Source organism: Syngnathus scovelli, chromosome 9 (assembly GCF_024217435.2).
Source record: "Syngnathus scovelli strain Florida chromosome 9, RoL_Ssco_1.2, whole genome shotgun sequence".
Classification (NCBI taxonomy): domain Eukaryota; kingdom Metazoa; phylum Chordata; class Actinopteri; order Syngnathiformes; family Syngnathidae; genus Syngnathus; species Syngnathus scovelli.
Window position 1 is genome coordinate 6,163,077 of NC_090855.1, and position 13,022 is coordinate 6,176,098.

The following is a 13,022-nucleotide window of genomic DNA, read 5'->3' on the forward strand; positions in this document are numbered from 1 at the left end:
TGGTACTGTCCTTGTAAATGATGTCATGATAGTTTTACTGTATCCATTCTTACAACAGGCCTTGCCTGCCTCCCTTAGGCTGCTAAGCAAATTACACACTTAGATGTTAAGAGGTAACAAAATCATGCTGTCTTACCTTATAGTGCCACTCTGATGTTATCAAAATGGGAGTATGGTGCAGATTTCTTTTCATTGGGTATCTCTTCTGATGCTGCAGTGATGCTTCCATTGTGATCAGTAACTGAAATGATACCAGAGAGACAGTTTCATGACAGTTTATATCTGAGGTACATTTTTGATACAAAGACAAAGAAACAATGTTAGTCAAGTTGTTCTGGTCATTTTAAGAGGCCACACTTTATACTTGCTGAACTGAGAACATGATATTCAGAACAACCTTAGTTAAGAAATCCTGCAAGGTAACATATGGTAACATTATTCACAAATTAGAGTCTCTGTAATCTACTAATGCTGATGCAATACATAAACATTTGATCATAGAGTATGATTCAGCATTATTGTAAGTCAAACAAATATTATTAGTTAGACTGGTACTTATTTATACCACTCTCCTAAAAATGATGATGCTTAATGGAATTATCTTTAATTTAAATCACATATTTGTGAATGTGCTCACAGAATCTCAAATTGAGACTCTATTAACAAGAAGAACAAAACAAACAAATACACAAAAACACACAAACAAAACAAACAAACAAAACACGTTCTTGTCATCAGTCAAGACTAGGAAAGGGCAGAATGATGAAACAGACCTGCAACACCTGCATTTGTATGTTCTACTGGTATGTTATGTTACATTTCTGTGACTATATCATTTTAAACGGCGATTCACCAATGTAGTCAGTAAAAAAAAACATGACATGGTTCTAAAGAACTAATGGATAATGTACTTTTTATTTACAGCAGTTGAAATTCAAACAAGTACTCACCATGGTCATTGTCAATTGGTAATTCTATTTTTTTTTCTTGAATCAAATTAGCAAAAGAACTAATTGATTGTAATGGAAATGAGTTGACCGCTCTTGTCATAAAATGCCATTGTGCCGTGGCCCCAATCTTACTGCTTTAACACTGACGGCTAATTGTTGGTCTGATTTGCTTGGCCCTCCAGTGCTGTGGTTCTCGCTGCTAATGGGCTCATTATTGAACAACAATGTTGGCCTTGTTAATTCAATCACTGTAGACATTAATGAACACACTATCCAATAACGAGTGTTGGCGATTTTAATTGTGTTGCTACAGTATTTGACAGAATCAAAAGCAAGTGCCAGATATACAGCAACAACCGTAAACAGCAAACATTGTGGATATGAAGAAATGTCTGCTTTGCAGGTTTTATACAAGAAAACACTGACCTCATGTGAATACTGCATCAAGAAGCTTTCTTAAGATTATTTTATTTCAGCTATCACTGTATATTTTACATATATAACGACAGGTAGATTTCACTTTCTGTCAGGAAAGTTTCTGTCAGTGCCAATAAATCCCACTTAGCATTCATGTCCCAGTGAGTTATGTTATTTTTACACTTCAATTATGTGTTCATAGATGACATTTGCAATTAATTTCAACAGTCCAGCTTTAATTATTTGAATGTTATATTTCTGTAAAAAGGTGAGTCATTTTTTATTAGCATTAGACACTATCAGGTTGTGTGAAATGACAATTTCATATTCACTATAAACTGCTATTAGTGGCTTGTTTGGCACCAAGGGCTTGTTACTTGGATCATATAATGTTGGTGGTTTTGATGGCCACTTCTGTTGAGAGTGGGTTTAAAACAAATAATTACTTCACTCACAATTGACAACAGCCCTTAACATAATCGAGTTGTCGACAAGCATGTCTGCTCGAACCGTCCCCCCCGCCCTGTGTTAATGCCCATAGAACTGGGGACCCTCAGCAGCAAGATGTGAAAATACAACATTTTCTAGCTGGCGCTGAGTCTCGTGTCTCTTCGGAGATATTTCGGCTCATTCATCCTTGCAGAATGGCTTTCATTTACAACACTGGTTCTGGACCATGAACCGTCTTTTTAAAGTCATGCCACAGCATTTCAATCAGATACGTCCAGACTTCGTATAGGCCACGTTAGAGTCTTCATTTTATTTAATTTGTATTGTTTGCAAGTATTCTCACTCAGGATTTTCTGGTAAAAACCAGGATTCATTGTTCCATCAATTATCCAGGTCCTGAAGACGAAAAGCAGCCCCAATTCATCATGCAATCACCCTACACCATCCTAATTTAATGCAAAGAACCATTGTCCAAGCACCTGTACTTATCAGCAGGCAAACATGCACACCATTACTCGCTTGCAAGGGCGTTACTGAGGTAGAAAAACACACGAGTTATGCAGTCCTGGGCTACGAGAGGCAATTTTTGGATACATAAGCACACAAACACACAAGTATATTCAGCGTACAACCACTCTCTGTCTGTCTTGCCACCTTTATCCCAAACTACCCTGAAACACAATATTTTAATTCATTTATTCATTCATCCAGTCAATTTTGATGACCCTACTGTGTGATAGAAAGCGAGTCCTATTGTACAGCAACCTGTGTACCAAAACCCGTTGAGCACTCAGACAGATTTTCGTTCCCCTTCAGAGAATAGACCAAAAATGAAAAGCCTTGTCTCCTCTACCACCATCATCCTCCCATTCTCCCGTAGAAAAAAAAAAACCCAACCCATAATGGGGTACTGGAGGCTGTCTATCCATTTTTCTGCCAAAAGAGGAGGGAGCAAAAGAGAGAGAGTAAGTGAGCGATAGAGTGAGAGAGACCAACAGTGAGCTCATCATCCTTGATTAGGCCTGTCACCACCAGGTAGGAGGCGGCAATTAGCCCTGGCCAGGCCTGTTCCAGTGAGACATGCACATGCACACGTGCCCGTACGTGCTCCTTCGCACACACATGCATAATTACGCAGACACAACTGACACTCACAGGCACACACCCATACACTTGGGAGGCCGACTGAATGAGGCCGGCATCTGTTAGAGAGCGATTTGGCTGGTGAGTTTAAGAAAGAATGGCTCGATGGATGCATGGTGAGCAATAGTGTGGCACCATGGCAGGGAGGGATGAGGAAGAGGAGGGAAAGTCATAGTGAAGGACAGAGGACAAGGAAGGCGGGGAAAGTTTATTTTTAATGGAGGAGAAGCGGGGACAATGAGCGGAGACGATGAGGGGAGGGACAAAATTTTGAATAATGTAAAGGCTTTGTGGCAAAATTAACAGGCAGAAGAAAGGGCTTTAATGAGTTAAAGTAAATGGAAGGAAGGCGGAATCGGGAAATAAATGAAGAATGCTGCCAGAGTGAAATCGATTGAATTGGGACAAAAGAGGGAATGATGAAGAAAGACATGAGGGGGAATGAGTGATGAGGTGGTGCGTTGAAAGAAAAAAAAAAGCAGTGGGGCGACAGTGGGAATTGAATTTGAGGGGACAGATGGAGTGGGGAAAGGGGTTTGGCTTTTTTAAAAAAGCCAGGAGGCAAGGGGTGGGGTGAGCGGGGTGGGAGAAGGGGTGAGGTGTTGAGACGGACAGGGAAGAGGAGATTGGTTGTTAGGTTTTGATAGCATGTGCCAAATCGATTGTAGCTGACTAATCCAGTTAGTTATGGCAGAGGCATGCAGAAGAAGTGCTTGTGGGGGTGTTAGGTTCTAATGTGTGTGATGGGTTGCTTAGTTGTGACTGTGCCGCGTCTCCCTTTCTGGATGTGTTTGCATGTGTTTGATTGAGGCACGACTGGACTCAAATGGGGTAAATCTGCTTCTATGTTGGAGTCCTCATATAGAAATATTCTTACAGAAATTTCAAGTTAAATGTTAGCTGAATGGATTATAATAATTCACCAAGATTCATATTACATTTAAATAAGATGTCAGAAAACATCTCACAACAGCACCATTGCAACAACAGACTTACAGTAAAATGGTCATCGGATGACTACCATGACCGACACTTCACTTTTGCTGAGAAGGAATTCTGGAATGTTCAATCACTTCATCTATAATTGCCTGCGTTCATTTTTCCTTGGAGGCCAAAGCATAAGAAATTCTCCCAGACCCAATAAATGCTACCACTGAACATATTTCGATTAGAGTCTGGAGGCTGAGGAAAAGATTTGATGGTAATTTTACATTTTTACCATTTTTTTTCTTCGCAGACAGTTGGCATTAGATTAGGGCTGGTCTAAGAGAGGCATGGCTTCTAGCAAATTGTGCAAGTTGAAGGGCAAATGCCCCTCTGAATTTATCAACTTATAGCTCCAGTCAGCTGCGAGGGATGGTGATGACCTTAAGATACCCTCCTAAGGATGCTTTTTACAGACATTTCATCTTGCATGCATGTTACAAGAAAGCCGCATCTTGTCTGTCTGAGCATCATCTTCATCATACTCAAATCACCGTACAAATTGGTACTGGCTGTTTACTATAAACAGTGTTGATACGTAATGTATGTTGCTGTTGTTTTCTTGTGTCATTATTTTGTACTTTCGATCCTGCTAATATTATGAAAACAGTGAACTTGTGATTTGATATGTGGTTGAATTGTTTTATTTTTTTTCGTAAAGTATTTGATGTATGATTAACCCATAAGGTTTCACCAAACACCACACCATGTGGAAGAAGGTCAATTAAAGTAAAATATGACAAAGAAACAAGCAACAAGTCAAATTCATTGTACTCAACTGCTGTATCTTCCATATTTTACTGTTGTCTGTGTGTTTCAGTTCCAACATTGTACATTTTTTATTCAGGGTGTCTCACCTTTGGCCTGACAGAAAACATCTTGGCAAGCATAGCCTTGGCACGACATGACATCACAAAGTATATTAACAGGGAGAATTGGTGGTTCGACAGTGAGCTACTTTTTTGCCAAGTTTTAGCAAATGTACAGTTTGAAAGATGCATCAGGAAAAAAAGGTTCCTGTGCAATTAATTGTATGAGGCCTCAACTAAAGAATATGTTTAGGAAGAGAGCATGTCTCTGGTGAACTTTATCATTATTGTCTAAATCTGAAAAATACATTTTTACAGAAGAAAAAATCTAGAATTACAATTTGATGCCTGGGACACAGATACTTCACAAGTACTTGGATGTTTAATCTCATTCAATGCTTTGACTGTCCATTCAAAAGTCAGGAAAATTATGACAATCATGCACATCCTACTAAATTGATCTGATAATTGTTGAACAAACTTAGAAACCAAGGAGAATGAACGGGAAGTAATGCGTCAAAGGAAAGAAATCTTAAATAGATGAATTGCTGCTACAGAGAACAAGATGAGTGGGAAAAAAATACTACTAACCCGTACACAGATTTATTGCATTTTAGAGCATTTGCAGTCTATGGAATAAACTGGCAAATGTTTATTCGTTTCAACTACAATCAAAGCACTTGAAGTTAATGTTCATGCATGCAGGGCATAACAACCATAGACCGTAATCCATGCATTAACGGAGGAGCAACACCATGACTGATAACTGCATAATGAGAAGAACACTAACACATAAAAAATATGACAGTTATGGCAGTCTTACTCTTTTCCAGTCATTTAATGTGACCATTATTATCCTAGAATGTATGTACGTAGCTTGAGCATCAAAACACCAATGAACACTTTGGAGTGAAAAGGTCACATATTAAAGGAAGAAAAAGCAGTTTAATTGTATGCCAAGGTCATAAACTGCAGGGCTATAAAGAGATCAAATAATAAATCAAGATTCCAAGCATTTGGAAATGTAATTTCAGCTTTAAATGCTCTAGTTGATAAAGATGGTCCACTTTCTTTTTTCTTTTATTGAAAAAGCAAAACATTTGAGCAGTGTTGTCTTGGTAATGTTCAACCAATCTTCAGGGTTATTTCCTCCCTTAGAGTGATTGGGGCTGTGCACGGACAACTCCAGTGACACAAAACAGTGAGGAAGTCAGAGTATCCACAACCAATGATCAGTTTGTTTGTAAAATTAGGGGCCTGTTTGACTTCCGTGGCTTCACTGTATCTCTGCAGGCTCTGTTTCTTAGGATAAAAATAATAATCAAAGATTAATCATTGGGGTTCAAACAGTTCTTTCTTGAAATAATTACATATGTCTGAAGTAAGAAATGTAATCCCTTGGAGGAAACTAAATGAATAAAAGCGATCAGTACAACGATTCAAGTCAATATATAAAGAACCCATTGAGATCTTTAATCAATGGGTAATTTCCACATTTTCATGTCCCGTGGACTGTGGTGTCAAATGCAATCAAAAGTGTCAAAACCTGAGTACGTGTGTGCGTGTGTCTGTGCACATGTATTTTATCTTCACACTCAATATCCACACTGCACTGAACAACAAACGGAACCAACCACTGTGGTGAGAATCCAATTTTCAACACCCAGTAGGTGATACTGTGTGCCTTATGGCAACTTCCACTATGCCCATTCTATTTACATCATTTCAATTAAAACAATACTTTTAATGTTTCTCTAACAAATGTGATGTTATTAACTATGATATTTTACAGAATTTGGATTGATTAACAAATATTTGTATGTAGAAAGCTTCATTGTTGCAGCTCATCATGATCAGGATGCTTTTTTACGATGTAGTGTCTGAAAGCATAAATAACCAACACAACCAATAACCGATTTTTGCAACTACACCACAATACCTAGAAAAATATATGTGATGCAATACTCTAGTTACTACTTTCCTTAAGATTAATTTAGTTTTTTGTGTGTCCTTGCTAATAACATTACATGTCTTTGCAATGCCTCGCTGTGGCAGACAGCAGTCCCTCAGTAATTAAGTGCAAATGCCAGAGAGAGAAAACGAGTGAGCAAGAAAGGGAAAAAAAAGAGAACAGAAGAGGCTCAGCTGGTTCCTTGAACATGAAAATAGGTCTAATTAACAGCGCTGACTTCACACATGAGATTGACTCAAAGGGGAGTGAATTTCAGGCAATTACTTATACAGCAGAATATCATTTAAAGACAATTCATTTTGAGACGTCTCCCAATTTAATACCCTTTAGTCCTGGTCTGATTTAAAAAGAAAATAAATGTCCTATATTTGATAAAGTTTTCATGCATTTCACGGTTTGTTTTGTCAGAATATCTTCTCCCGATGTGAAACTTTAGGAATTGTTTAATTTTAAGTTCCAATCTTGTGGGTACATTTAAAGGGAAAAATACAGTCAACATGAATACTGCAACTGCCTGTCTTCCATAAAAATGAAGACATGTTAAGCAATTGTATTTTGCCAAATAATCTCTCATTCTGCTTATGGTTTAAGATTTAAAGAAAGTTAATTATAAACTCTTCCCATTGGAGTAGGTACGTACTTGATATCAATGTGTGTGGATTCCGCTTTGTCAGCAAGTTTGTCTGACACGAGATAAACACCCTCCACTACCCAAATCCACTTTTCACAGTGGAGTGTGATAAATAGCTACTCAGCTTCCCATCCCTAAAAAATAAAAAATAAACAGCCTTCTCAATCCTTTCCTTTTTGTGTTTGCAAGTCGATTAACATTTTTTTTCAATCAAATTTCTTCCCCACCGCTGTATTTCCTCGCATTTTAACCCTATCTTCCCTGAGTGCAGAACATCCATATCTCACCTTTCCCCACTCTTTCCATCACCTCTCCACTTTCTACAGCCCCACTTCATCCACTAACCCGAAGCCAACATTATTCTAGCAGAGGAAACGATGAGGGTTAAAAGGCGACCGCGGCCTAGTCTTCGAGGAATTAAAAGGAAAGAGCTCGGGGAAGCGGGGGATAAAGACAGGGCCTGTTTAAAATTCTGACACCTCTCTGCTATAAAGTAGGATTTCTGAGCCACTTGGGGCACGGGGAGGAGGAAAGAGACTTAAGCAGATGCGGAGGGTAAATGTGAGGCTTTGTTATTTCTGACAAGCACACAGAATGGAAATGTCATTAACTGACTGCAAATATTCAAACTCCATCGCTCAGCCTCTGATGGAGGTTTTTACCATGTTGTTTTGTCTTTAGGCATAAGCATAGATAATCCACATTGTGCACAGGGAAGAAATTCTTTGTGTCTTATATCAATAATTCAAGCATATACTGTAGGTAGAAAAAAAACAAATCAAATGCCTACCCCACATAGAATTATTCATCTCCATGCTTGTTGTAAGTGTGAGTCTTTTACACTTACAGAACTTTTAAATGGGAGCAATGTCTAACATGGTGTAAGAGCAAGGCACTCGTGATGAAAATATAAGATTGAAACTGTAATATGTTATTCTGAAATTGTCATAAGAATATTTATTATTTAAAATGCTTTTGAGGACTTGCGTGGTGCCGTCAGGCATTCTGTTAAATAATTTCAGCACACTCAAAAAGATATAAATGATTAGCAGTTAAACAGTGTTGGGCCTTTTGGATTGATATATTTATACAAGTAGGACTATCATATGTTACGATAATCTTTTGCACCAAAGTACAAATTTATTTATATTATAAAAACACACCAAAGAGTCCATTTTGAGTCAATTCAACTCAAAATTTGGCCCTACTATGCCTTATAGTGAATTTCACGTTAATTTACTATTCACGTAACTTTTTTTTTTCTGTGAGTGGGAGGGGAAACCCATAAAAGTTCTATCATAAGTGAAAGCTCTAGTCAAGTGGCTCAGCCACCCTTGTCCCCCTCAGGGGGCTGTTCTTCAACATGTCGAATTTCCACTGGTTTCCCAAGCAGTCATTACCCCATTTCAGCAGGAGTGACATGTTTTACATGGCTCATCTGTTTTCTGGGTTTGGTCATGTGAAGTTGGCTCTTTGACGTCATTTTTTTTTTTTTTTAGCAGTAAGTGGCAGTAGAATGTTGCACTGAACACACTTTTGAAAATATATTTTTACATGATTTCCCCTTTTCACCAAACAAAGAGCTGCCTTTTTGATGGTATTTTTTTCCTAAGCTATGTTAACACTTCCGGAAGCCTTGCACTCTACTTTGGATAGTTCCTGTTTGTATTTATGCCACAACTAAAACTGTCACCATAGTAATTGCCTGAGGAAATAAAATCCATGAAATACTAGCACAAATCTAATAGAAATACAAACAATAAAGGTAAAAACCAAAAACATATACTGTACATATAAAGCTACATATGGGTGTGAATTTAATAAAACATTGCAAGATCCCCTGCCCAGAGAGTAAAGCAATTGGAAGTAGATACTGTACACACAATAAAGCAGGAACAAAAGAGGCAAGCCGAGCAGATGACAACATTTTCAGCCAACATCTTCAAGGACAAATAGAAGAGTGCTGGCAGCCACAGAGCACCTGAGGGCAGCCAGCAGAATCACTCTCCACCACCGACACCATATATTTGTCATTTAGCCTGTGGCAATTCGGTCCCCCTGAGACATTTGGAATGCCTCATCAAATGATGCCGATGTTCCCTTTCGCTGGCTTTGTGTTGTGCCCAAAAGCTGTAAGGCACATTCATCTTTGGAATAACCCAATCCCGCTTTCACTTCCTCCCCTCGTGGCTATGTTGGGAGGCGTGCTGATGTGGGTTATTTGTCCCCTCATGCTGAACAGACAGGGTAAGTGTATATGGGCTGCTGTTGTTTCAAGAAATTGGTATTGGGCTTAATATATTTAATTTTGCAGGATATCACCTTTAAAAATCACAAGGCTGGAAGTCTAAAACAATAAAAAATAAAAATAACTCTACCTCCACATTGTAATCAAACACAATCTGACACAAATAGAGTAACTGCTGGTTCATTTAAAGTCGTACAGTACTGTACACTCAGCAGTGTGCATGCAGCTCATTACAAAGAATGGAAAGGCAATGAACATCAGTGGCATGCATGACTTCTTTTATGAGCCTTGCACAGTTAAATTGGTGACATTTGACCTTTAATGGGTTTTGTAAAAGCTCAAATTCTTTTCAACTACTGAATGAGAACTTCTAATGAATACTCAACCAGAGAGAGAGTCCGATAGTCATTGAACTGAAACATCAAAGAAGACAACTAGTAAGGTTCCCAAATAACAGGTACTTCCATGTTTTCACCTTACTTTCAGACGTACGTGTTCACAGTAGAAATATGCCACTGTACTGTTTAATCACAATTGTGCCATAAGGAAAGTAACCTTGCAGGAGATGTACGTTATCACAACACCTAAAATATTGGTACTAGGCGTGGAAAGACATATTTGCCATTTTAAAACACAGCAATCAAAGTTTGCCATTATTATAGTATTCTACATCATTCCTGAGCCCACATGGCAACATCCTTCAGACAATGTTGTTGTGCTGCTTGAGATGGGAATATTTTTCCTGGTTCCCTGAAACATTTGATTATAATACGGATCATAGATGATGAAATCTCTAAATGACTTGCAACTGTACATTGAGAAAAGTTCTTAAACTTTTTTAACATTTTCACATGCTGTTGATGGCCCTATCCTTGCTTCTGAGTAACCGAGTTAAAAAAAGCACTCTGGGAATATGTTTATGACATAATTAAAATTGAATTGCTGCTCTGAGTTAAATATTAAATATATATTAGAAGAAGCCCCGTGAGCTCTTTCACTGACCATACGCTATTGACTTTTTCATCACTAAAAAACAAAGATTGGGACCAACTCTGACTCATTCACTCCACCATCTGTAAAGTTGCTCATGGGAAACCTTTACTACATGTTTTATACTCTAGCATCACTTCTCATGCCTTAATTTTCCAGCACGGGTCTGTAGTATTGATCTACGAGCGAGCTGATTGGACAGAGCGATTAATGACCTCCAATGAAAGAAGTAATTCTCTGAGGTCTATCCCTTGAAATGCCACGAGATTACATCTTCTCCCTCCACCGGAGCTTCATCATCAGTACAGATAATACAGAGGCAGGAGGTTTGAACAAACCATGACCCCCTGTGTCACAAGAGAGCATTGTAAGTGTAGATCTAAGGTAATTTTTGTAAAGAGCATGGTCTCTCTCGCTCTTTTTGTTATCCATTCATTCCCTCACAGTATACATCCTGATCTCTGTGTCACCCCTCCTTTTTCTCTTGCTCAAGTCCTCAATTATTTTCAGAGTGCCAGGCAAGGCACTGTGGGGGCACAGGGGACCATTTGGACTTAGTACATTAAAGAATTCATGATTTGAAACCACCATAGCCCACCCTGACGACTTTATGATATGACTTTTCAGTGCCTGAAGCTCCTTCCTGTTCCCCCACCCTTTTCCACCAGACTGGCTTTCATTCCCCCCTGACGACTGACATTGATCTATCCTTGAGTCTTTTAGCTCGGGGACCGTAAACTTCTGACTCCTGACCATTAAAAGAAACAGAGCAGCTGATATTTATGAATCTGTCCGTAATGATTCCCATGTCCGTTTCTTGTGTCACCGTCTGTACATTGGCCTGCTGATTTCAGGCACAAATAGTCACATACTACATGACAGCAGACATCTGAAAAATAGATTGAATGTCCCAGCATACCAAAAAAAAATAAAAAAATATTGGAAGATAGGATAAAGCATACTATGTGTGGAGGATGCCAATAATTGTCTGCTGTGCTTATTGTCTTTTATTTGTAATTAAAAATAAACAGTCCTAGAGAACCCACAGGTAGCAAACATCCACTAAATACCATCAGCATAATTCAAATACAAAAATGTCCCATAATATGTGTCTATATAAAAGCAATTGGGAGTTATTCATTCAGTTATTGTTGTAGATCTAATGTTTTGTTTCACTTGATTGATTAGACTGATAGAAGACTACACTTTTAGGAAAAAAAACATAAAATGTTTTAACTATATTTGATAAGAATGCTCCCAGAAAGTCGCTATTTTACCAGTGATCTACTTTTATTTGTAGGTGGAATTACTGGGTTCAAGAGGTGGACCCAAGCTGGGTCCAGGAGTGATTCAATGCAAGCAAGAAGCGACAGCAAATATTGTGGAAGTATTGGTGACGAGAACAAAGCATCAAACAGTGATACACTCCAAAACACATAAGTTCACATTATTGGGTTAGTAGACATACCACTGTGAGAGCCCGAACCATGTGCATGCAGGCCTGACTGGCTGTAAACAGCTAGTTGATTGCGGATTACTTGCAGGTATGGGCTTCCAGAAAAGAGGCCCACCCACCATGAAAAAAAAAAGCAACCCACAAGCAAAGGAACCAAATAGGAACTCAGCCCGCCAAAATAAAGTCAGTGGACAAACACCATATTCATGTCAGATGTAGAATAAGGATCTTCAATGCCCTTTAGAAACATTAATATTAAAAAGCCATACATAAATCCATTGTGGGAAAAAACTCCCTCCCACCAATGCAAAAACATTTAGACCACCAATGTGTTTACAATTTTTCTCATCTTACTTCTGAGTTCTGCAGCAACGTGAATGAGAATGCTAGGCAGTGAATGGCCCTCAGCTGCTTTGTGAGTGCGTGCCAGATGGTCCCTTATCGCTGAATCAGCAAATATGGAGCACTTCTTTGTTTAAGTGTGGTTGTGCCATCGTTACTCTAAAATATTTCAACAATCTACAATATAACAATCATAAGATGTGATAAGATGATTATTATTTAACTATAATTTGTTTCACAATAAAAAGAGAAGGAGAAGGTCTTTTCATGAGTTAAGCGAATATAGCAGTGATTATATATCACAATGTTTTTTTTTTTGTATTTATTAATGTGACTTGCTATAAGCCCCTAAAAAAAATTCTGTTTTTTGTATTTTCAGTCAGTAGTTTCTGAAATGGTGTGATCATGTGGCAGGCAACATGCCACATCTGTGCCAACTGCAGGAGTCAGTGCTTCTCAAGAGAAGATGACATCATCCGTTTTCTACACTCACTTCACCAGCAAGTGTACATCATTTGTGCCGCAGTGGAGTAGAGAGGGGAGCTGCCTTGCTCAAGTGCAACTGTTTATTGACGTCAAACCTGAGACTCTTTGTTCACAGAACACATTATTAGAAAGTAAATAATTATA

The 13,022-nt window shown here is 38.5% G+C and overlaps 1 long non-coding RNA gene across 1 annotated transcript in view; it reads right to left on the reverse strand.

Annotated features, from left to right (window-relative positions):
- The window catches only part of LOC137840600 (uncharacterized), a 28,554-nt gene extending 16,395 nt beyond the window's left edge, over positions 1-12,159 (reverse strand). Inside the window, exons 1-2 of the long non-coding RNA XR_011087354.1 lie at positions 12,063-12,159; positions 137-241 (exon numbers count right to left, since the gene is read on the reverse strand). This is a non-coding gene — a long non-coding RNA (uncharacterized lncRNA). The remainder of the gene's footprint in view (positions 1-136; positions 242-12,062) is intronic.
- Between the last annotated feature and the right edge of the window lie 863 nt (positions 12,160-13,022).